We start from the raw sequence: 24,093 nt of genomic DNA on the forward strand, positions 1-24,093 counted from the left end.
GTTCGAGAAACACAGAACGATCCTGGAAACTTTCAGACAATCTTACACGCTTTACAAACAGGAAAAAGTTTAAAGCAATACGGCTATAAACGACAACGATTTACATTAACAAGACGGCTGCATTCTTAAGGCATCCGAGTTTCGATTCCCAGAACCTTACGCGAAGCCGTGCTCGACGAACTTCACGTGGGGCACCTTGGAATTGTTAAATGAAGCTTTTGGCTCGCAGTTTCATTTATGGAAGAACATTGATAAAGATATTGAAAACAAAGTTAAAACATGTAAAGCATGCAGGCTTAAACAAAATGAACCAAAAAAAGGCACCCATACACCACTGGAAGAACCTACTGAACCGTGGCAACGCATTCACATTGATTTGCTGGCCCTATTGACGGAAATCAACTTTTTATAATCATAGATGCCTTTACAAAGTGGGTGGAAATTATTCCAACCAAGACCACAAATTGAAAATACAAACTGAAATAAAGATGCACAGAAAAAACAGAAAAATAAGACCTACCGAGGACCTAAGGATTACCGAGGACCTGGGTTCGATTCCCAGTGATGGTCTTATTTTTCTGTTTTTTCTGTGCATCTTTATTTCAGTTTGTATTTTCAATTTAGGTTTACGACGGATGACCGTAAAAGTAAAATTTGGGAATTGAAATAAAAAAATACAAAAGATTCCAAAAACCCAATCTCAAGACCACAACGAGTTCTTGGTGCATCAGCAAACCGAAAGAAATCTTCAGCGTATTTGGATTCCCACATATCTTAGTTTCTGACAACGGACGTCAACTAACTTCAAACGAGTTCGAACAGTTCCTTAAAAATAACGGCATTTTACACAGGACATCCGCACCTTACCACCCTGCTACAACGGCCAGGCTGAACGTTGCGTACAAACGGTAAAGAAAGCACTAAGCAGCATGACGTCAAATTCTGGTACTCTAAATGATAAACTACACCTTATAAAAACACAGTTAAGACGGACGCCAAATCAATCTGGTCAAAGTGCGTATCAGCTAATGTTCGCAAGAGATATTCGAACCACCTTGATGTCATGCTAGGAGAAAGCTTCCCTCGAACATCAATAGATTACGGCAACTTAGCCGTCAGAAAAGTTTTCTCAGAAGGGGACAGAGTGCAGGTGCGCCTACTCGCACCCAAAACAAAAAATGGGAGTTCGGGATCGTGACAGAGAGGCTGGGCCGCCTGCACTACCGCGTAACCACGGACGGGGGCGAGAGCTGCGCCCCACGCCGACCAGATGCTGCCCGCCGCCGGGGTCCCTCCGGCTGATTAACGGGGAGACCTGATATATACCTTCATCGTATACCTCTTTAAACTCTATACCTCGTTACTCGGGTTACCGCTGTGACTTGTTATTCTGTCATTCAATAAATTCATGATTTGATATGAGTTACGAATTTATCATATACTATGGTCAACAGTCACCGACATTCAAGGCTGGGGGATTTGAATTTCAAGCAATAGCTTATCAGTCGTAGTCGACTGTAAGATTCAAAATCGACCAACAGCTTGAGGACGAGCGCACGCTCGTTTTCATTTCCCGGGGACCGACGAAATAGGTTTCGACGTTTCGTTCACATTCCGGACGACGTTATTCAAGGTGTCGGAGACCAACAAAACGTGTTGATCCGTGTCGTTATGTCTATATTTAAGACCGTGAAAAAAATAATATAACAATTAATTGAACCGACTACAAAAAACCATGAAAATAATTTTCTACCAGTCTGAAGTCGGTGCCTCATCACGAGCCAGCAGGAGTAGACCTATAGTCATCTACCTCACCTAACGCACTACATATTGGGTTTCAATCACTCCTGCAGGCTCGTGCTGAGGCACCGACTTCAGACTGTATAGAAAAATATTTTCATGGTTTTTTGTAGTCGGTTCAATTAATTGTTATATTATTTTTTTTACCCTTTTTAAACGACGAAAAAATGGAGGAGTTTCTCAAGTCGACGCGTATATACATATATATATTATATATATATATTGTTTTATATATATATATAATAATAATATATATATTATATATATATATATTATATATATATATATATATATATATTATATATTAATATATATATATATATATATATATTAATATATAAATACATATATTTATGTATGACCACGCATAACTTTTTACAAAGTAGTCCGATTTTGATGGTTCTTTTTTTATTGGAAAGCGTATACCCCGAGAATGGTCCCATTTAAATTTGGAAACAACATTCCTACCCTAAGGGTAGGAAAACAGGTGATGATTGATTGTTCAGTCGCTGATTGTACTGTATGACCAGGCATAACTTTTTACAGAGTAGTCTGATTTTCATAATTCTTTTTTTATTAGATAGGGTACCTATACCTTGAATTTGGCATTATGTACATTTGGGAAAAAACACCCCAAGGGTGGGAAAAATTATAAAATAAAAACTTTTAACAAAAAAATTGAACCGCCGAAAAAACTGAAAAGCAAAAAATAATACCTTTTTTGTTTGACCTTAATCTAGGTACCAGTTTGAAGTCGGTGCCTCAGCGCGAGCCAGGAGGAGTGGACCTATAGTTGTCTACCTGATGGGCTTCTATCACTAAAAAGTGTTTAGTGTAATTAATCTAACATACAATAGTTTCATGTCAACTGCTCGTGTTTTTTGCGATGCAGAGACTTTTTTTATTGAGGAGTCCTGGTGCTTCACCACCCGTTCCATTTCGCCATTTGCATTACGAGGAGCATAAATTGCTAGCAGCTGTGTTAAAGTAATTGAAATTCAACCGATGAAATACTTGTTATTGAGTAGTAACTCCGATGGTCAACTGTGGTCTTCATAATCAATTCCACTTCACCAAATGATGATTTTCAAGAGCAAATGGACGAGTTACTACTCAATATATCAAAATTACAATACAATACAACAATACAATACAAAACAATAACTCTTTATTGCTTACCAACACATAGCAAGCATAGATATAGGAGTATATCATGCGCATTGTCTTGGAAGAATGGGATAGAGGTATATCGGTTGGGGGACGTGTGATAAATAACTTAAGATATGCTGATGATACAACCCTTCTCGCACAGACTAAAGAAGACATGGAGAACCTTCTGACTCGTCTCGAGACTACCAGCCTCAAATTTGGACTTTCTATCAATCGTGAAAAAACGAAGATGATGATAGTAGACCGAGCTGAACAAATTAGAACTAACGTACATACAAATCATAGCTAACTGCGAAGTTGTACAGAGCTATATATACCTCGGCTCTACTATCTCCAGCACTGGAGGATATAGCGACGAGATCAGAAGGCGGTGCGCCATTACCAGGTCAGCAGTGGAACGCCTGAGAAAGATTTGGAGGGACAGAAGAGTTACCAAGAAGACGAAGGTCAGATTGATGAAATGCCTGGTTTTTCCGATCTTTCTCTATGGAGCTGAAACCTGGTCTCTGAGACTGCAGGATCGCCGAAAAATTTATGCATTAGAGATGTGGTGCTGGAGGCGTCTCTTAAAGATCCCGTGGACGGCATTTCGCACCAATTTTTCTATCCTCAAAGAGTTTCATATTAAAGACCGGCTTTCGTCGACTGTGCAATTACGAATACTGAAGTTCTTTGGTCACATCTCCAGAAATAAGAACTCAATGGAGAGATTGGTGGTTCAGGGGCAGGTGGAAGGTAAGAGGGCACGCGGCCGATCACCAACTCGCTCGACTGACCTGATTAAAAAAGCTACTGAGTCCACCATAGTACAGTGTACTCGCAACGCCTCTAACCGGCAGAAATGGAAGCACATTGCTAAGAGAACTGTCCTCGAAAAGGTCTGCGACCCACCGAACATCTCTCCGTGTACCTCGTCTGCGCAACCACGACCACTCTAACAAGAGTGTCTGACTAAGAAGAAGAGACATAGCAAGCATAGCATAGCATTACCATAGACGTCCCTACATTATTTGAAGAGTAACCTCGATTTCCTTAGGATCCAATCATCAGATCCTGATTTGGTGCTTATGGGGCTTAATTGAAAGCATTCCTAGACGAACGAAAAAAACATTTTTCAAATCGGTTCATAAATGACGGAGTTCTGAGGTAACAAACATAAAAAATAATACAACTGAATAGATAACCTCCTCTTTTTTTGAAGTCTGTTAAAAAAGATGCCAGTACGCACGCCACGCATTTGGTCTGGCAATTTTCTCTACAGTTTCATACATTACAACGCGACGTTGCGTCTGCGTGTCACGTCACGCACACGCATCTGGTGTGCAGCGGCCATTAACGTGTTTGGTTTTCTGTCACCCTTTACTATACACGGCCAAATTATGTTGCAGGATACATGGCGATTGAATATGGGTTGGGACGATTTTCTTCCGGACGCCATACATAAAAAATTGTGTGGGGTGGGTTTATTTGCTTAAAGTCATGGGTAAAATTCGTTTGGTAAATGTTATGCGACGATTAGGGACAGAATTGTAGGAGTGCGTCAGATGGAGCATCAACCGGTCGGCGGCGTAGCGACGCGCTGCTACGACTCCATAATAACAGAGGAGCTACGCGCGCTACGAAACCTCAGGCATCTATAATGGTCATTTTCCACCGGCGAGGCGAGACGAGAATTGAAATTTGTATGCATTCTCGCGCGCCGGTGAAAAATCACCTTAAATGGCGATTCAATTTATAATAATAAAATTTACAATTACCTTTATTTAGTGATGATGCGCTGCAAGCTATATCAGCGGTTGCGTATTTGCGCTGGAATAATAAGGGTAAAATATGATGCGTCCAAAAACCGTTGACAATGACCAGCATTAAACAACCAACTTAACTATGGCAATTTTCTTGTCTGTGGCAGTAGGTAACAACAGTAACGTAATATTCATTACAGTATAATATTAACGTTTTAAACTTTCGTGATTCTCACTCATAGTCAAAATATCATATACGGGACTTATCACGCTATTTTTACCTCTACGTTTCGGCAACGTTACAGTTGCCGTGGTCACGAGTAGACTGAAGTGTGGGGTGTCAAGTCTGTCTAGCAGCGCGAGTTCTTCGAAGAATTTGTGTAAAAGTAGCGTGATAAGTCCCGTATATGGTATTCATTACAGTATCAAATATAGTACTGTGATGAGTTTAAACTGTGTGAGAACAGCTATCAAAAACAAATTGGCCTCTATTCTGGTATGCATAGATACAACATTTTCTGGATACAAAATGTCGGTTTGGTATGTTTTTAACCTGAGTTCTGTAATTTTTTAACAAACTTAGCGTTTAAGACCTAGACGCGGTTGACCTGCTTTGTTATTTTGGATATTATTTCAAAATTCTTAGAATTCTTTTTTCAATTAACAATTTGTACTTTATAAAGTGCATTCGGTCGTTATTCTTAGTGTTAATTAGTCCTTTAACGTACGCGAGGACTTAGGAGGTTAAACATAAATCACACGACAATTAAATCTCGAGTTACATATAAGAATAAGGACTTTACTCGATTTGTCTGTGTCTTAAAAAAAAACACTCGTGACACAGATTTGTCTTGCAGCCATTACTGTTGTCATTATTTTACCGTTTTTTTTTGCTGTGTTCTTGTTTAAAATATATAAAATAGTAGGTTAGTAGGTCATTTGCTTATCGTCTCTGAACTCGATATTATATGGAAGTTATGATATGGATGTAGATAATATGACCGTTTTCCACCCCGGAGGGAAGAAAACGGGTATTTGAGGTCTTGCCGAGGCTTGACCTTTCGGAGATTACCTGTCTTACCAATTCATGAAATTGTGCCGTGATACTTACGCCATATCGAGTCTGTGAACTACGCGCAGCCCGCGCGGGGCGCGGGGCGCGCGGGGAGGGGCGCGGCCGGCTAGCGGGCGACGGGGCGTGCGCGCTTCCTCAGTGGGTACCTACTCTCTCTGCCGGCAAGGGCCTTGCTCAGGTCAAGCCTCGGCAAGACCTCAAATACCCGTTTTCTTCCCTCCGGGGTGGAAAACGGTCATATTTAAGGTCTGTGCCTTCGGCTTGACCTTTCGGAGAAGTGTTTATTTCCTGCCGGCGACCCCAGCGTACTGTGACTCATAAGAGGTGGCCAAGATAAAATATTGAGACAAAATAAACCACAGTATCCATAAAAATGAGCTTTTAATGAAAAATGAAACAATAAAAATCAACATTAAGGAACCAAAACAATTAACTTTTAATGGAAAATGAGATCTATTTCCAACTGTCATTATCAGATCAGTTACACACAAAAACTTATTTGTTAATTAGTATAAGCTTGTAAACTATTTTGATCAAACATAACAAGTTCTTTCCATTGAACAAACAAAAATAAAGTTTTTCAACACGACATGTCTATCAAGAATCAAGACCATCAAACTACAGTTGAGCATAAAATGATATCCTAGACGGGTAATCGAACCACCCGATCCTTAACTTAAAACACAGCCATAAGATTAAACAGCCTTAAATGACTCATTAACAGAGCCTGCCCTGCTAGTTCTAATCTTTGCACCATCCACTTTCTTACAATAGTGCTTGAAAAAAATTTTTGAACCGCACCAATTACCTCGTTCTAATATGCGATCTAACGGAACCTCATTTTGATAATCATACGAAGCTACTGCTGACCTGATAGAACCAGGGCCACACTTTATACCTAGGTCCGAGAAAGGGGCCTTCAACCAACCCGCTACAACTGTTCGCGATGCAGCTTTTACTATCCCTCTGGTGGAAATGAATAAGCGGTCCAGACCTTGGCAACAATCCCTTCTGGCCATAGAAACAACTATTAAACGACGAACCCACCTTACCACGTCTAAAACGTCGTCGTCTCTACTCTTCAATTCCCATCCTGATTGTTTTTTATTGGCGCTATCCGTTTTTGATCCAAAAGCCGGCCAAAATGTTATAATAGAACCAGATTCTAAATAATGGTCCTTATCTATTGACAGCAAAGTTAAATCGTGAATCCTCCGGCCCGAAGCCAATAATAGGAGAATAGCTGTGAGCCGTGAGACTTGAAAAATGCTTTCTGGATCCGGGGGGTGATCTTTGAGCCAACTTAGCATATCTTCAATATTCCAGATGGACGCAGAACGCCCGTTAATCCGGAAAGCAGTCTGTTTTAAACTAATAGCTTTCAACATATATTTCACCAACGGATGAGCAGACAGCTTCGCCTCCTGCTCCGGATCCGAGAGTGAAACGATTGCCGATTTTTGTACCAGAATGGAAGGGTAAGCCAGCTTTTTGAAACGACTCAGAAAACCTAAGTAGGTCGCTAGCTGCTGGGGACGAGGCCTATCAGGTTCTACCCCATTCTGTTTACACCATCGTACCCACTGCGACCACGCTGACTTATAAGTCTTCCAGGTAGATTGGTTTTTTGGAATCTTTTTGTATTTTTTATTTCAATTCCAAATTTTTACTTTTTTTTTTTTTTTTTTTTTAGGGAAATTCGTGTCGGTACCGTTGACCATCAGTGGTGTAGCGGTATAGCACGCGGTACGGATTACCGAGGACCAGGGTTCGATTCCCAGTGATGGTCTTATTTTTCTGTTTTTTCTGTGCATCTATATTTCAGTTTGTATTTTCAATTTCTTCCAGGTAGATTGACGCCATGCTGATAGAAGGAGATCAATGTCTTCAGATTGCAAACCTCCAATCAATCTACTCCACCCCGTATCTTCCAGACCTCCAAATAAAGATCTGCTACGTTCGGGGGAGGCTTGTTTGTCGACAGATCGGTAAGATGGCGATCCAGATTCCAAATCCGAAAAGGGGGTGCTAAAGCCCGGCTCCTCAAATCTGCTCTCCAAAACACGTGCTCCCAACGAGGGACCACGAGCAGGTAAATCCCGATGCCTTATTTAAGTGCTGTAGTACTCTGGGAATTAGAGGAGGGGGCGGAAAAATCCACGCCAAATTGTAGGTCCAAATTCTGCTGAATGCGTTCGCAAATAACGCTTGATCGTCTCTTGCGTCCATCGTTACATAAACGGGCACTACCTTCGACTGAGATGTCGCAAAAAGGTCTATCTGAGGTGTTCCCCATTTCAGAAACACCTGACTTGTTACAGCCTGACTGATGTGCCAATCCGGTAAAACCTTGTTTCTCGATAAACGGTCCGCTATCACGTTGTACCGACCCGGAATGTAAAATGGGATCAACGTAACATTCAACTTTTGAGCTAACAGTAATATCTTCTTCGTCAGATCTAATAATGTTAGGGATTTCGTTCCTCCCTGATTTCTCAGATAAGCTACCACTGTCCTGTTGTCTGCTTGTAACATGACGGTCTTCGCAGAAATCGATTGTTGAAACTTCTCCAGTGCAATCAGAACTGTGTGGAGCTCTTTGCGATTTACGTGCCAGAGTTTTTGAAGTGGGGTCCACAATCCTTCCAGCGTTGCTCCATTCAACTGGATGCCCCAACCTTGATTTGACGCGTCGGTTGTTAGAAAAAATGATGTCTCTTTTTGAAATATTCTTCCAGGTGTTTCCAGGTTCTCTAGCCATCATTGACAATCCAGTAATGCCACCCCCGGTATTACTAGCCTCTCTTTTGGTCGGTTTTCGGATAGGGTTCGACTGGCTCGTTGCAGATTTCGTGTAAACAGTCGACCCAGTGGAACCACTAGCGCAGCGAATCCTAGTTTGCCGATCAGCGAAGAGCCCTCTATCCAATTCCAGGATTTTCTTGTCAGGAGGTTTTGAAGATCTCTTCGAATGCCTCTCCTTTTGGGTTGTGGCAGAGATTTGACATTTCGAGAAGTATCCCACTGAATACCGAGGAATTGTATCTGCTGTTAGGCCTTGAGCACTGATTTCTCGTAGTTTATTGTCCAGCCTAGCCATTGTAGCAGATGAATCGATAACTGCACGTGAGAATTCAGAACCTCTGGGTCCTGGTGAGCAAAGAGGAAGTCGTCCAGGTAAACGAGAACCCGAACATCTCTTGATCTCAAAACGCTCGCTACCCAGTTGCTTAGACGAGAAAAAGCCAGCGGAGCACTTGCGAGTCCGAACGGGAGGGACGTCATTCGATAAACCTGACCTCTGTAGGTAAAGGAAAGGAATCTTCGATGGCTTTCCTTGATGGGCACGTGGAAATATGCCTGAGACAAATCCAGTTTGCCCATAAAGTTCCCGCTTTGCAGGAACTCCGGGACTTTGTTTTGGTTTACCAGCCTGAATTTTTTGGGATGCAAGTACAGATTTAGTCGTTTTAGATTGAAGATTTGGCGAACTTTGCCATTCTGCTTTGGAATAAGGAATATTTGTGATAGAAAACCCACTTTGTCTCTGGATCTCTCGGCTACTCTTTGACCAATCAGACTTTCTATCTCTAATGACATAGTGCTTGAAGCCTTCGTTGAAAACGCTTCTATTGTTCTTTCGTTGAAAGGTATTGCAGGTGGTTTCATTTTAAATGGAATCGAATAGCCTTGTATTGTTCTTATAATCCAAGGAGGTGCGCCCAGGTCCTTCCAATTCGATAGGAACTTTTGCAACTGACCCCCTTGGAACCCCCTTCAGAATCGTCGCACTTTGCCTTGCCTGCGACCACGGTCATTTGACTTCCTAGAATGACTTGCTGATTCACCTTGGCGTTTTCGAAAGGACGACGACGTAGAAGCTGATGGTCGGGAACGAAATTTCAGCTCTGAACTTTTAGGAGGCCTCGCTGCTGCTGGCTCTAAGCTCCTGTTGCCGTCTTTTAAAAATTTGCGTTTAGCAAGAACTGAAGTGCTGTATGTCTTCCCTGATCTTGATGGGAAAACCTTGTAAAAGCCACCCTCTTCTTTTATGAAATCAGATAACTTCTGTTCATCAAAAAGGTACACATCTGAAGGAGGGATATCCTGCAATTTAATAGTCAGGAACTCTGTTGCCGCCTTAAAAAACTTTCTTCTCAAATCCACCGTTTCAGACCTACGAGCGCACGCCAAATGGAGCAGGTCGTCAGATATACTTCGAAAAGAGGACGACGAACTTGATAAAGCCTTCTTCAATTCCTCGTACAGTTTTTTATCCTTAGATAAAACTCTCTTCAATTCCTCTGTCAAAGCTTTTCGCTGCTTCAAAAGACCATGTGTGATGGTTCCTAGCACGTCATCTAATCTGAATAAAATAGATGAAGTGAAAGATTTATGGGCTAGACGCTCAAGAGCTGGATTTATTTTTAGTCCACTGAAAACCGGAGCCGCCTTTAAGCGCTTCTCCACCTCCTTATATTTAATCTTGTTCCAGGATCTGGAGCCCCACTTTTGACACGCTAAACCTTCAGCTTTTACTTCTGGCAAGGGCTCTGGAACAGTGGGCTCTTCTTCCCTTACTTCCGGCATCAAAAAGTCTTCTTCTATGTCGTCTGGTGCGCACCAGGAATCTGTTTGGTCTGATCCCAACGACGCAGCCACAGACGAAGTGTCTAAGTCATCTCGATGCTCATGCCGTGACGCCTCTTTACCCTCCAGCCGATCCAGGAGCTGAGCAAACATTCCTTCCACCTTTTCCTCCAAGAGGTCTAACCTTGACTTTTTGACCGAAACGCTTGAAAGCGAAACGCTGCGCCTCTTGCGGCTCGAGGTTGAACTGAGGTCTTCGGACTCCGAATCCTCATGAGAGCCCAGACTCTTTAGAGCCTCTTTTCGAGATACAAACATCGGCTTTAATTGAAGAATGGCATTATTAAATAATTCTGTCTTCGCCGCTGACCCCCTTATTCGGTTAGCCAGGGCTGGAGGTCCCATAATTAGCGCCCTCGTGAACGGCCATTGCAGCATTTTCACCTTCATATCTCTAAAGGTCTTCTCGGGTATATGCCGAGCGTCAGGTTTAAAGGCCGTCATTACCTCAATCGTCGGCAGCGCAAACCTTAATTTATTTAAAATTTGAGGGTCAGTAAACAAGGGATCTTCGTTTATAGGCCTATGCTTGACTACAGTCCATTCCTGCCAGCCTTCCGGGTAATGTTCTTGGACGACCAACTTCAACCTCTCCAGGATTGCGTCGTCTTCCGGCGACACGGCAGCTACTGCTAACAGATCCCCCAGCGCCTCGAATTCGCCGGCTTCCGCCATCTGAAAGCGAATGTTTCCATCACCATGTTGTAAAGCCCAAAAAAAAAAAAATGACTGAACACGTTACTCTCAAGCTCAATTCTGAGATAGTGGTTTACATAAATATCAGAGAGTAAGCTTAGCCTCGCGAGAGATGGCAGCATTTAGACATGGCTGCGCCTAATGGATTTAGCTGCAGCGGCTATTGTTCAACCCGAGCCCTGCGGCTGCGGCTGAGGGTCACACCGAGCCTAGCGGCTGCGGCTGCGGCTCAAACTGAGCCTTATGGCTGCGGCTGCGGTCAGTGAGCCACGGGTGGTTGCGGCTGCGGCTGGCGAGCCGTTATAGGCCGTGGCTGCGGCTGTTGGGCCCGCAAGCAAGTCACATCGGGAGAAAAGGCGTCCGATTATGACGACGTATCTCCATAATTGATTGCGATGACCAATCCACGTAACATCCACCTTACAATTATATGCATAAAAACACAAGAGCACACAGAAGCACACGAGATACCACAGCAACCCCCGAATTACTTTAAACAGCAAAACAATTCATCATCATCATCATCATCAGCCCGAAGACGTCCACTGCTGGACAAAGGCCTCCCCCTTAGAACGCCACAATGAACGACAACTTGCCACTTGCATCCACCGGTTTCCCGCTACTCTCACGATGTCGTCAGTCCACCTGGTGGGAGGCCTGCCAACGCTTCGTCTTCCGGTTCGTGGTCGCCACTCGAGGACTTTTCTCCCCCAACGGTTATCTGTTCTTCGAGCGATGTGGCCTGCCCATTGCCACTTCAATTTGCATATTTTTCCAGCTATGTCAGTGACTTTAGTTCTTCGACGAATTTCCGTATTCCAGATTCTATCGCGCAAAGAAACTCCAAGCATAGCTCTCTCCATAGCTCGTTGCGTGACTTTGAGCCTCTCTAAGAGGCCAACAGTTAAGGACCACGTCTCAGGGCCATAAGTCATCACTGGCAACACACACTGGTCGAAGACTCTAGTCTTCAGGCACTGCGGAATATTGGACGAGAAGACATCACGAAGTTTCCCGAACGCTGCCCATCCGAGTTGGATTCTTCGGGCGACCTCTTTGTCGAAGTTGGACCTACCCAACTGGACAACTTGTCCAAGGTAAACATAGTGGTCAACAACTTCGAGTACATCGTTCCCAACGATAACCGGCACGGGTGTGACATGGACATTTGACATGATTTTAGTCTTGTCCATGTTCATCTTAAGACCCACCTGTTGGGAGACGATACTGAGGTCACTGAGCATAGTATTGAGCTCCTCCAGCGACTCCGCCATTATGACTATATCATCGGCAAAACGAAGATGGGTGATGTACTCGCCGTTGATATTGATGCCGAACCTGTTCCAGTCCAAGAGCTTGAAAACGTCCTCCAACGCATTTGTGAACAGTTTCGGAGAAATAACGTCTCCCTGTCTCACACCTCGCTGCAGTTGGATTGGTTGTGTACTCTCGTCCTGCAACCGGATCGACATAGTGGCGCTGCTGTACAAACTCTTAGCAAAACAATTATAAAACAGAAATTATATTATTGGTACGCCGGACGGGTACAACTTAAAGTCAAAACATACTCATTTATTTTAATTTCATAATCAAAAATAACCCCAGGCAGTTCAACAGACCCGATTATGGAAAATAGAAAAAAAAAACAAAAATTACTTACGGTTTTTGGTATACACGCACTTGAAAACACGAACGTTACACAACGTTAGTAGCATCACAACACAACACACTTCAGTGGTAATAACAGCGTACTGAGGAAGCGCGCGCGCCCCGTCGCCCGCTAGCCGGCCGGCGCCCCTCCCGCGCGCCCCGCGCCCCGCGCGGCTGCGCGTAGTTCACAGACTCGATATGGCGTAAGTATCACGGCACAATTTCATGAATTGGTAAGACAGGTAATCTCCGAAAGCTCAAGCCGAAGGCACAGACCTTAAATAGTTATTTATGCAACTGTATCATAATAAGGACCATTGAGACACGAATGCGAGTTTATGATATGAGGCCAAGCCGAATGTCATAATAGATACTCATGAGTGTCTCTGGCTGATTATGAATAGTTGCATACCTACATTGCTTTTTCTACGAGCTCAAACATAAACAATTAATAAATAATGAATACTTACATAACGGACAATAAATGTTTTTTTCGATTTTAAAGGTAGCAATTAAATTTAAAAATTACTGCTCACTTCCATTGCCGGCTGTTTTATTTCTGGCGGCGTCATCATTTCTGCATCACATTTCACCAAAGACACACATTCTCACTGATAAAAAGTCGTTTAAATAGTGATTAACTCTTTTATTTCTCTTACTTTTCAAGAACTCCGTGCAAAAGCAAAACAAATTCCGCTATTTTGAAATGTTTTAAGGGTTCCGGAACCAAAATGGTAAAAACGGAACCCTTATAGTTTCGCCATGTCTGTCTGTCTGTCTGTCTGTCCGTCCGCGGCTTTGCTCAGGGACTATCAATGCTAGAAAGCTGTAATTTTACGAGGTTATATAAGTAAACTATGCCGACAAAATGGTACAATTAAAAATAAACTTAAAATTTTTTAGTGTATCCCATAGACATAAAGTGGGGGTGATTCTTTTTTCTCATCCAACCCTATAGTGTGGGATATCGTTGGATAGGTATTTTAAAACTATTAGGGTTTTGCTAAGACGATTTTTCGATTCAGTGATTTGTTTGCGAAATAGTAAACTTTATAGTGCAAATTTTCGTTAAAATCGAGCCCCCCCCCCTCTAAAATCTAAACCAGTGGGTGGAAAAATTTGAAAAAATCAGGATGGTAGTAAGTACATCAAACTTTCAAGGAAAACTATAACGGCTAAGTTTGCTTGAGAATTATTAGTAGTTTAAGAGTAAATAGTAGCCTAAGGTATAAAATATATCTAAACTTGGTAGATTCCGTATAAAGTACAAATTCAAATTCAAAATTCAAATGATTTATTCAGTAAATAGGCCGCAATGGGCACTTTTACACGTCATTTTTTAAACTACCAGCGCTTTCGGAAAGACCAATTGCCAAGAAGAATGCGCCGCAAAAAACTTGGCAGAAAGTCATTTTTTCATAATAATATAATTACAAATAAAATACTTAAAAACTATATTATACAATTAAAGAAAAAAAAATACAAAAAATAATAATAATAAAAATACAGGGATGTATGGGGTCCCTTAGTTACAATACTAAACACTAACTATATCTACGAAATCCTTAGAAAAATATTACTTATGAGAGAGATAGAGAGAGAGAGAGAGAGAGAGACAGAGAGACTTATATCGAAAATACAAACTGAAATATAGATGCACAGAAAAACCAGAAAAATAAGACCTGCGCTGGGAATCGAACCCAGGTCCTCGGCATTCCGTGCCGTGTGCTATACCGCTACACCACCGCTGGACAACGATACAGACACGAATTTCTCCTATGCACTCATATCTCAGCTTGTGTTGTTTCTTATTTAGCCACTTAAGCAGCGACACTCGAGAAACTTTTCGGTACTCCAATCGGAACTAACCGCTCACCCGCACAAGAGATATCGCTAATAAGCAATCAAATTAAGATTGGTTTTTGGAATCTTTTTGTATTTTTTATTTCAATTCCAAATTTTTTGTTACTTTCCCAGCGCTGGTCTTATTTTCCTGGTTTTTCTGTGCATCTATATTTCAGTTTGTATTTTCGATATAAGTTTTACGGGATGACCGTAAAAGTAACAAAAAATTTGGAATTGAAATAAAAAATACAAAAAGATTCCAAAAACCAATCTTAAATATTACTTAATTTTTTCGTAATGGCTACGGAACCCTATTTTGGGCGTGTCCTACATGCTTAATTAATCTTTAAAGTCGATTTAACAATAATTAAATAAATAAAATAGAATGGTTGTAGTTTTTTTTTGTGTTAAATCCCGCCATTTGCAGTGCGAAAAAGAACATTGTGAAACATCCTCATACCTCATTGGATTACCGATAGCGGTATCGTCAGCAGCACATTATAGTAGTTTTACGTACTGCCACGCCGCCGAACCTTACGTAACGCCTTCTTGAATTGTTTACATTCAGATAGTATGTATGTATGTGGAAATGAGGGTGGATTAATGTTAGAATGATTTGATGTAAACGAATGACTGAAGACTAATGTGGAGTGAATGAGTAAAAAAGATTTGAGTTTTGATCGGGTTTTGATTTTTGTTGTTTCTTTTGCTATCAGTGTATTCCAAATTTTTTTTTATGTAAACTCTTTGTACAAAAGAAAATTAACAAAATACAATTGACATACTTTGAGATACTTGTACAAAGGCAGACTTATCCCTTTAAGGGATCTCAACCAGTCAACATTTGAGTGGATGAGAGGAGCAATATGTTAGGGTCCGACAAAGAGTGAGTTTAAGAGTTAAAATAGTGGAAGCTAGATAGTTTCCGGAATTGCGATTTACGACAAAAGTTGCATTAGATCTCCTCTGCTTTTTTAGGGTTTCGTACCCAAAGGGTGCCAACGGAACCCTATTACTGAGACTCTAAGAAGACCTCACACTAAGAAAGCAAAAGGTAGCGATTAACGGAACGGTATCGGAGGGATCTGTGGTCGAAATGGGAGTGCCTCAAGGATCCATTCTTGCCCCATTCCTGTATCTTATTTATGTAAATGACCTTACTTATATGGTAAGCCAAAAGTCCGGTATAGTTATGTTTGCTGACGACACGTCTTTACTGTTCAAGGTTAGTAGAAAAGATACCGACTTCATTGAGCCCAATGAAACCCTGTCCGTGATATCCGCATGGTTTGCTGCCATAATTTGTTACTAAATCCTAAGAAAACTAAATGTATTAAATTCTCGTTGATAAATTCATCTAGCTCGAATTCAGTTTCTAATATAAAGTTAAATGGTCAAACTATTGAATTTGTAAAATCAACAGTATTTTAGGAATAACGCTCGATTCTAAACTACAGTGGGGACCTCACGTCACAGCAATCGCGGGTAGATTGAGCTCTGCTGCTTTTGCAGTTTGGAAAATACGGCAGCTAACCGATGTGGCGACGGCACGGTTGGTGTATTTTGCTTACTTTAATAGCATTATTTCGTACGGCCTTATTTTATGGGGATCTGCTGCAGACATTGAGTCAATTTTATCTTACAAAAGAGAGCAATAAGAGCAATTTATAATTTGAAGACGCGTGAATCTTTAAGATCTTTTTTTAAGAAAACAGATATCCTAACCCTGCCGTCGCTTTATGTTTTTGAAATAATCATGTATGTTAGGAAGAACATTGTGATTTTCCCACTAACGTCGATAAGCCAAAGGCTACTAGAAACACAGGGAAGCTGAAAGTTCCATCTTACAGACTGGCTAAAACCAAAAAGTCTTTTCTGGGAAATTGCATACGTTTTTATAATAAAATTCCAAAAAATATTATAAATGAAACGGATACAAAATTCAGACCTATTGTCAAGAAGACATTAATATCAAAGGCGTATATAAAGTTAATGATTATATCATGGACAGGGATATTTGGAAAATTCCGATCCGCATTAGCGATCCCTTCAAATAGCGAACCTACTGTGTTAAAATAAAGTTGTGTTAAATACTTGTGATGTATACATATCATTTAATAATATTGTAAATCTGTTTTAAAAAAAATATATATATACCTCGTTGAGTTTCTTGCCGGATTCTTCTCAGCAGAGGTTTTTCCGAACCGGTGGTAGATTTTTTTTGACATTCATAGGTGCTTGTTATAGCCTAAATTGAATAAAGATATTTTGACTTTTGACTTTTGACTTTTGACTCCGCTGCCTGTCTGTCGTCTGTCTGTCTGTCCGTCTGTCACAGGGCTCTATCTCTTGAGCCGTAATAGCTAGGCACTTGAAATTTTCACAGATTATGTATTACAATGGCCGCAACAACAACAAATACTAAAAATAAAATAAAGTTACAAATTAAAGGGAGTCGTCATACAAGAAACGTGTTTCATTCAGCGGTTTTTGATTGCTAGGCTGCCAAGATGACGGCCGTCAGTTGCTAGGGGCAACGTCCGTGACCCTATATTGTTTAATGTTCAACTACTTATTAATTTGCGATTTTATTAGTGCTATTTTATAAAACCTTCGATAATTATAATAATTGTCTCTAAGACAGTGGTTTATTTTTTGTGCAGCATTAAGACTAAATAACAATATTTTATGATCCTAAAACCTCCGACACACACTTCACAAAAGCCAACTTCAATAAAGCACTCACAGCTGCTGTATTTAATGTTTTTTACACTAAAATTGTCCGATAAAATTCATACTAAGTAACACTATTTATTAACAAAACTAAAACTAAACTGTAAAATTATAACATTTAATTGTAGGTCAGTAAAAAGATCTATAGATGGTATAAGAGCTTTGTGTAAAAGTGCGGATATCGTGGCGTTGCAAGAGACATGGCTTCTTCCTTTTGATCTGTCTTTCCTTAGTACGATTGATAAGGACTTCGGTTGGACGGGTAAATTGGCGGTTGATGTATCTGCTGGTCTATTAAAAGGGCGCCCTCATGGGGGCGTAGCTATCCTGTGGCGAAAAAGAGCGTTCAACGTGGTAACTATAGTTGAGTGTGATAGTGACAGAATAACATTTGTGAAAGTATCAACTGGTTAACTATCTCTTTTGGTGGGTTGTGTATATAAGCCCACGGACTCGAATGATAATAGGCCGTTGTTTACCGAGTGTTTAGGTGCGTTGCCTTCGATTATTACAGAGAACTTAGATGAATGATTGGTCTCGCGCGCTCGCTCGACTAGATACCGCGCTACCTAAAAACAAAAGGTTCGTAAATGCGGCAACTCAATATTGTAGTGTGCTTAAGAACGTTGTAAGACAATTTGCAAGAATGCTAGTGTGCGTGACAAATTGTGTTACCAGCTGCTCCACTGTTAACCGAATTATTGGGAAAATAAATTATGCTGTGGTCTATTAAGTTACTGGTTACAAAATGTATCTTGGGAAATACTTAGAGATGAAGAATTAATTAAGAGTGAATGTATTAATATGTTTGTGTATAGGTTAGGCGTAGGTTTCTTCTTTAAAAAAGTGGAAGGTATGATTTAGGTATATCAATGATCAGGCCTCACTTTTAATTAAAAAAAATATATTTTAAGGACATTCAATATTTACAAATTATTACTAAAAATTCATGGACTGAGTCACCAACTAAGAAGTTTTGCGTAGTTAAGATAACACGTTGCACCTACAGTTAAACCTAATATAATATACAGGTTAATTAAGACTGAAATAAAAAAAATGTTTACAAAATATACATACATACATGCATACATACATACTTACATACATACGCTTGAAAAACGTAACCCTCCTTCGGGCAGTCGGGTAAAAAGTTAACATTTCAAGAAAATGGGTAGAAATAAGAAAAAAAAAAATTTCTTTTCCCATAATACCTAAGTTAATCAGCTGATTGGGCTTTTTGAATGGGAAGACGAAAAACATTGTTAATTTTAAGACACTTTTACTCCTTAATTAAATAGTGTCGGGTAACAATTTATACGCCTTCAGTGTATATAATATCACAAAGATAAACATAAAATAATATAGAACTAGGTTATGTATTTATAATAATTGCGTTAGATACTTAAATAAAATAAGTTATTAAAATTTTAAATATGCTGGGGAGCATCTGCCTAGAGTGCTGTCCTTGTTACTTAATTTATGTATTGGCCACTCATACCTTCCTGCGGCGCTCATGAGGATGATTGCTGTACCGGTTATTAAAAATAAAAATGGTGATCTGTCTGACAGGGCGAACTATTGGCCTATCTCGCTCGCTACCACTACAGCCAAGATACTTGACCGTGTGCTTGCGGGTTTTGGACAACTACCTAGATATACATGATGCCAATTTGGATTCAGAGCGGGCTGTCCACTGATAGTGCAATTCTATGTCTTAAGAAAACGGTCAGGTCAGATATTATACGGATAGGAAAACCCCTGTTTTTGCTTGTTTCCTTGATTTGTCCAAGGCCTTTGATCGGGTCAACTATGATCTACTGTGGCAGAAATTAAGTGAAGCGGGTATACCGGAGGAGTGCGTGGCCCTGTTTAGGCACTGGTACAGTAATCAGCTAAACCGGGTTAGATGGGCGAGCAGTTTGTCCAGTGAATATAGGCTTGAGTGTGGTGTGAGACAGGGTGGTATCACTTCACCGAAGCTTTTCAACCTATACATCAACGGATTGATAGACGGGCTTAGTAGCATGCATGCAGGATGCTATGTCGGCAGCATTTGTGTCAATAGCTTAAGTTATGCCGATGACATGGTGCTCCTGTGCCCGTCTGTCAGCGCGTTGGAGCAACTGCTTGCCCGCTGCGAAGCCTACGCCTTGACCCATGGACTAGAGTACAACACTAAAAAGAGTGAGGTGTTGTTTTAAGGCGGGCACGACCAAGCCATACCATATTACCACCTATTTTGTTGAACTCTAGCCCATTAAAAGTTGTGGATAGGGTAAAATACCAGGGACACGTCCTCACGAGTGATTTGGGGGATGATTTGGACATAGAAAGGAGCGTAGGGCGCTGGCGGTCGGAGTAACGTGATTGCCGCAGGTTGCTCGTTGTTCAGGTGATGTAAAAATTACACTCTTTAAATCATACTGCCAATCCTTTTACACGAGCAGCCTGTGGGTGCGGGATACGAAACGAGCCTACAGCGCTTTGCGCGTCCAATACAACAATGCTTTTAGAATGCTGACGGGACTGCCTGGCAGATGCTCGGCGTCGGGCATGTTTATGGCAGCTCGCACGGATAGTTTTCAGACTTTAATGCGGAAAAATATAGTCTCATTACTAAGCCGTGTGAGACGAAGTCCCAACAGCATTCTGAAGGAATTTGCTGCCAGATTTGATTGTTCGATCTTAAAATATTGGACCGAGCAGATAAAGAGTGTGGCGCAGTTTGTAACATAGCTAGTATAATAATAATAATAAATATATGTCCTTAACCAGCGATATGCTGAGCCGGGACCTTTTTATAGCGGCAACATTTCTTATTGTTATTTTTACCGATTATGTGTCATTGCTGTTATAAATAAATTATTTTCTTTCTTTCTTTCTTTCTTTCTTAAATACTAACACTAGAATAAGTTTAAAATGTATTATTTCTTGTTTTGTTTTTGCTTAATTACTAACACTATGGATACTCTGTTTGTCCGAAATAAAGAATTTGAATTTGAATTTATTTACGAGGTCAAAATTTAAAATCAGGTTAAGATTTATTCACTAATTCATAATAAGTACGCGCCGTTCGGTCGAATTGCCGCGTTCAGCCACTTTCTTTTTCGGCGCATGGCAAGAGTCTAAAGCGCTATTCAGCCTCGGACAGGGCGACAGCCAAAGAGGATGACAATTTAAAATTGTTCTTTATTCATAATACTTGCACCTAGTGCTTACATTTTGGTTATATATTTTTATTAACTTGTAATGTAATGTAACTAGTTATGTTTGTTCGGGTGGAATTAATATTTTAACTTAAATTTGAAGTGGATATCTTCAACCGATTGAGCTGAAATTTTGCATCCTTGTATAAATTCGATGACAATGCTGATGATGTAGTTAGATGTTGGCCATAGGAACTCTGTAATAAAACGACACGACCGCATCGATTTTGGTCTCATTTGATTCGTCTTGACGACTACCTACTTTGGTAACTAGGGGCAAAGAGTACCGCCAACAAAAAACCTTGTATTAGATTTTTTTACAAAAAATGATTACTGAACTATTTGTTTATAAACATTGTACGGAGGTGCGAAACCCTTCATGCGCGAGTCGCTCGCACTCGCACTTAACCGATTTTTTACCTTTATGTCAAAGACCTCATAAGCGAGCTCAGCAACACACATACAGGCTGCTACATAGATAATATTTGTTTATACAATGTCAGCTGCATATCATAAGCATTTATGATATGATGTTGGGGCCGTTGGTTGGCTCAATTAAAAAACTTGTCGCGATTTGTAAAGTCTATGCGTCGGAACATGGCCTCAAATGTAACTCGGACAAGTGCTTGTTTTTAAGAGTGGTAAACTGAAGCCGATGCATGTTCCGCCCATTAAGCTGAACTGCCTAGGTCCCTTCAGGTTGTACTTAATAAAATTTAAATACCTAGGTCATGTAGTCACCGAAGACCTGAATGATGCCAGTGATATTGAAAGGGAACGTAGAGCGCTGGCAGTCAGGGGAAAGATGATTGCTCGAAGATTTGCTCGATGCTCTAAGCCGGTGAAGTTGGCACTTTTCAAGGCCTTTTACCAATCTTTTTATACGAGCAGTTTGTGGGTGACATATACACGTGGGGCTGCCAGCGTTCTACGTGTCCAATAAAAATAAATAAATCTTCAGGGTGCTGATGCGGCTGCCCCGTTTCTGCGCTTCAGCTATGTTTGAGGAACAGCACACGAATGAGTTACACGCCATCATGCACAAGAAAGTGTCATACCTACTCACGCGCGTTCAAGGCAACGGCAACGAGATCCTGAGAGTGCTTGCGTTAGGTTCGACTGCCCCATTCATAATAAACGGTGGCAAATACCTAATGCTTTGGACTGGATTGATTATTATTTTGTTTCATGGCGTCCCTACTACATACACACACTAACATACATACATACATACGCGTGGCGGCGGTGGCGTACATACCTACTAACATAATTATTATAGACTAAAGCATTGTAACTAACAAATTATGGGCTCCTGGTGTGAAAAAACGCATATTTAATTTAGAACAAAAATAGTTATTGTGCAACAAGAGAGCAAAGTTGTTTTTTGTTGCGAGTGTTGATTTTGAATCCCGAGTAAGCGAAGGATTCTATAATTGAATCACGAGCGTTAGCGAGTGATTCTAGGTTAGAATCCTGAGATCAGCAAGGGATTGAAATACACGAGATGCAAAAAAACTTGGTCTCGTGGACACATACAATTTTTCACCTCAGCAGCGAGAACATAATTTAAATGTAAACATAAGAATAAAACCACATATATAACCTACCTGTTTACAAAACAAACACATTTTTTTTAAATAGATCCGATTATTATCAAATATAATAATTACTTTTAAAACCATAAAAAGTCCAGTAGCTACAATACAATCGCATACTCATAACATGCAGTCTTAACTTCTTGTACTAATGTCACACTTATTTTTTAATACTGCAAAAGCCTCATCTCGGGGTAATTGAAAAGGTTGAACAATTAAACCTCTAAATATGATTTTTATTAAGATTTATATTACATAAACATAAATAGATTTATTAAAAATCATTCAATTTAACAAATAATAATTATACTGTAGAGGCAGTATACGGATTCTTTTATATAAAAAAAAACAAGAAAGCGGCTTTCGTGCAACGAGGTTGCATACTTTATTAAGATCGGGAAATTTACATTTTGGAAATATTTCGATATATTTTTAATACCAAAAAATTTAATTAAGTTTGTAATCGACAAATTTGATCCTATCTCTTGCTTTTTTCGAGTTGAAGTGAAATGACAGATCAAAGTAAAGTTCAAATATTTGTTATTCAGTGAGTAGACCCAACACTGTACTCAGCATTTAAAAAAATAATTAAAAAGTTACTTGTCTCACGGAGTGAGCAAAATGCGATTTGCTCACTGATTTCTCATAGCAAAACCTGCCTGTTTGAGGTGCGGTGAAAAGGAAATTTGAAAATCGATTCACAATTGGCGGAGTTATCGCGTAACAAACTAATATGCCATTTTGAAATACTATTTATCTATTATCCAGTTACTTGACATACACCATTCGACGCGTTAATTTTTCTATTTTAAAGATGTAAATAACCCATCTTGTGTCGGTTACTACGTGTTTGCTTTCTAGCGTTGATATATAAAATTACTACTTCTCGGTATTCACTTGATCTCTCTGTACTCGCAGTTGTATTTGGGCATTCGACGGAACATTTCCGTAAGTATTTTCTGTCTAATCAATCACCTTGTGGATTTCGTTTTAATTACACTACTTGCAGCTTTTATATACTTACGTAAGTATGTGTATGCATTATATTTATCAGCCACTGCGTTCTGGCTCAGGCGACCCCAGGGCTGGTACAGTCAACGTCATAAATAAGTGATCACTTTGTACCTTGTCGCATTCAGTCGTTACTCAATTTGTATGGCTTTTCAAGCATGACGTTCAGATCGGTAAATGGCCCTGTACTACGAAAATTACAAGCTACGATTCGTTAAAAGTTTCTAATAAGTAAAAATGTTACATTTGGTCGCGTTGTAGCACTTGTAATTTTGTGTACAGGGGGCGGGATCAATGTCTGTCGCAGCAATTTTGACGACGTTTTTACTTTGTTTTAATTAAGATTATAAAAGTCTCAGTCAAAACCTATTAATGTATAGCTTAGAATATAAAACTGTTCAAAAGCTTTACTAAAGAACATACTTTTGAGGTGTCCCATTGTCATCACGTCAGGATCTGATGATGGAATCCTAGAGATATCGAGCAGCCTACCCTTTTTAAGCACACTACAGTAATTTTGGCATTTTTAACACCATTTTTAAGCATTACATTCAGAAAGTATCATTTTTGGTAACTGGACCTATGAAGAAACCGTAGATGGCTGAACTAACTCGACAAAGCTAAAATACTCGCACGTCCATAAATGATCATGATAAAATAAGATAAACGACTAAGAAAACGCTTTAAGTTAATGATTCTTTTTGAACTGATCTGTTGCTGAAGCCGGAAGGTAGGTAACGACTCTTTATAAAACAATATAACTTAACCGCCTTTGGGCTAAATGAATCTTTGTGAGATGTTACATAGGCTACAAATTACTAAAAAGAGTGAGAAATAAGAGAATTTTTTAACAAAAAGTAAAAACTTATAAAAAATACAAAAATGTAACGACTACAAAAAATATTTACAAGAATGGAACC

Source organism: Choristoneura fumiferana, chromosome 8 (assembly GCF_025370935.1).
Source record: "Choristoneura fumiferana chromosome 8, NRCan_CFum_1, whole genome shotgun sequence".
Classification (NCBI taxonomy): domain Eukaryota; kingdom Metazoa; phylum Arthropoda; class Insecta; order Lepidoptera; family Tortricidae; genus Choristoneura; species Choristoneura fumiferana.